The following is a 3,685-nucleotide window of genomic DNA, read 5'->3' on the forward strand; positions in this document are numbered from 1 at the left end:
ACAAAGTAATTTATACTTAATTAGTTTGAGTAAAGATACACGAAAAATAAAAAATTTAAGTAAGAAGATGTAGATGGTATGTTACTATGTTCATAAATTTTTTTTAATTATAACACATCTAATAGTATGATATTATATACAAAATATTTTTGAAACACATCCAAAATTATAAATTTTAAAATTTAAATATAAACATTAAAAATACAATTAATCTTTTGATATTTGATTTGATAAAATGCATCTAATATTTATTATTTTATTATTAGTTGGATTTTTTTGTTACTTATATGTGTAGCACGCCTGTTTTCAAAATTATTAAAATCAATAATTAAGTTAAATTTTTTAAATCTTATGAATAAAAATATATCTAACATATATTATTGTAGTATTAGTTGAAATTGTTATTACTTATCTGAGCATTAGTATTTATTCATTTTAATTTTTTTTATTGATGTTATTGTTTAGTATTTTAGCTAATGTTTAAAATTAGTTTATTTCGTAAGTTTATTACACATACAAAATAATACAATCGTACTCAAAATATTTTTAGAACACATCCAAAAATTTATCAAATAAATATAAAATTCCACAATAAAATGTCATATCTCATTTCATTATTAGTTGACATAAGACGTAACAACATGCATATATTCGGTGCGGTGAAGACACACCTGTATTCTTTCTTATTTCAATGCTATAAGTAGAAGAAAATAGTTTAGAGATAAATATAGTTTTACTGTATTAAGTAGAAGTAGATGGATAGATTGATAAATAGATCATAATTAATAAGTAGATAGATAGATAGATTTGGGTTGTTCAAGTTTTGAATTTTAGGATATGCAAATTTTTTAAGTTAATTGTTAATTAGTTTTTATGATAAATATTTATTAGCATCCATACCATACTGAAATAAATTTGGTTCATCGATCACTTTGGAATGTGCCTCAAATATCCAAAATTCATTTTCTCAACCACTTGGTATTTGATCGAATCTTTATCTTTTAGATGCTCCATCATATCCGCAATGGCAGTTGGAGAGCAGCGAGTATCAAGTATTTTCTAAAAAAATTGAGACACTAGTTAGTTTATGTGAAATTGTATATGTCACTTGCTAACTTCGAAAATTCTTAAAGTGAGAAACAAACTACTTTTTTAGAACTCTCTGGTTTCTTTGGCCTTCCAACTTTTTTTTGACATTGTTATCATTAGATTCATTAAGTCTGTCATCGGAAGTCTTACTAGCTGCTGATTTTCCTTTCTTTTGACCAGACAAAGTACGTTTTTAATTGGCATTATGATTCTAGACTGCACATTATTCATATCATAAGGTTAAACATAAAGTTTTGACTGAAATACTTGTAGAATTGAGGAAACAACATAAACACATCCCGAATCATAATTGTTAGAATATAATTAGGATCAATTAGAATTATTTAGTATATCTGAATATTTATTATAGAATATTACGTCTTTATTATTACGATTCTCTTAACCCTTATAAATACTCTTCTATATTGTATCATTTCAGACAATTTGAATAGATAACTTGAATATACTCAATAATACACAAATCTTTTCTCCAGTTTAGTCTCTTGTTTCTAACAATAATAATCCACGCTAATTATTTCATATACCTATGATAAGATTACAAATCCAAATTTATAAGATTACACATCCAAAATGATCTCTTTACACAACCTAAATCACATGTTTTGCGCACCAAATAATTGATAATAAGCAAAAAACCTAAAAAAAGGCCAACAAACTCTCAACACAAGTATGATAATAGAAAAATCAGACAGCACTAAAAGTCACATAATATTCTCCTGAAAACAATAGTAAATTAATATAAATAGAGCAAGAATCTCATTATACAAAACAATGTCATCCAGCATTTAATTTAAAAAAAAAAAAGAGCAAGATTATCATTATGTTGTTGCTTTTATCAATTCGTTTAGTAGCATCATTTCACACTAGTCTTTTACACTTGAGTAACTGAATAAAATTTCACTCAACTACACTCAGGGATAACTTTGAAAATTTAGTTCATATTGGATACAAGAAAAAATTACACTCAACTACACATCTAAAATTATTAAAAATGGTTCTTACGTATTTCATTAACACATCTAAAAGTCATATAAAAAGGACAAAGTTCAGTGTTCATATCATAAGGTTAAACATAAAGTTTGATCGAAAATCCATCCAGAATTGAGGGGACAACATAAACACATCTCGAATGACAATAATCCACAATAATTATTTCATCAATACATCCAAAATTCATATATCATAGGAGACTATGGACCCTAAATATTCTACGGGTAATAATATAGTAAAAGGACGTACTTCCACTAAAAGCATGATAATTAACATATAATGATATAATTAACAACCCTTTTTACAAAATACGAGTCATTAAAAACAAAGAAGATTTAACAACACAATTAAAAAAAAATCCAAACACAACCAGTTAGCTCCAGAAAAACATAGCGAATTGAACAAAAAATCTCAAACCTAGCCAAAATTCATGCATATAATGGTGGCATTCTATTAGGTGTTGAAGATTTTGACTTAGCAGCATCTGACAGATCAACTAATAAGAAAGAAAGTGGTTATGAATTGAACAATTTTCAACTAGACTTAAACTAAACCTGGCTATAGTGTAAGAGAGCATGCGTTTGACTCTGACAAGTTGCTTCATACATCAAATGTAGATGCAGTTAATAGCTCTGATTATATTACATTGTATGACTTGGCTGTAGTAACTATACATACAAGAAACTTTGAAAATCATGCTTATGCTCGTTTTTTCTCCACAAGATTCTTAAACTCCAATTAACGTCAGGATTATGGTAAGTTGGTAACGGTCAATGATGCGGCTGCGATTACTCTCATTGTCTATGAAGTATGGACACTTTGCTTAGTTTTTGAATCTATATATCGAACACATTTTGAATACGACATGCTACTGTGTCTTAATAAAAAATAAAAAATTTTTCGACGAGCATATTTAGACATCCCTAAATATTATCACGTGTCTAGTCTTATTTTTAATATGTATTTTTAAAATAATTTAAAAAATAGCATATATTATTATTTTTTAAAATAAAAAATATTTTAAATACTTTATATAATTAAAAAAAATATTAAAACCTTATGTCATATAAAAATTTAAAATTGTGTCTATAAATTTCATGTTGTATCATATCTTATGTTATCCGTACATCATAGATAATTCCAAATATTGAAAGATACAATCGTAAATGAATTTTAATTGATTTAAGTAGGTAATGTGAAACATTAGGTTGGTGTGGATTCTTTTTCTCCACCTAGTCACCTATATTTCTTTGAGCAAAATTAACAATTTACATGTTTTCTGTAAGCATATTAAAAAAAAAAACCAAAGACTTTGATTCAGTCAACTAAGCATTGATGGAGCAGGGAAAGAAATGAAATAGTAGTTGAATTTGTTTCTATGTCGTCGTTTATATTTCATTAGCTTTCTAATGTGGGATCTGTAGAACTAAGATGTAAAAAGCATATTCACTTCAGGTTGTTAATGTTTGCGCGCTATTTCTCTTCGTATTAGACTCCAAATAGTCGTTTAAATTGGTTGCGTGCATTAAAATAATTTTTAAAATTTTAATTGTCAATTATATTTTTAAAATTAATAAAAATATAG

The sequence above is a fragment of the Arachis ipaensis genome, chromosome B02 (assembly GCF_000816755.2).
Source record: "Arachis ipaensis cultivar K30076 chromosome B02, Araip1.1, whole genome shotgun sequence".
NCBI classification, from domain to species: Eukaryota; Viridiplantae; Streptophyta; class Magnoliopsida; order Fabales; family Fabaceae; genus Arachis; species Arachis ipaensis.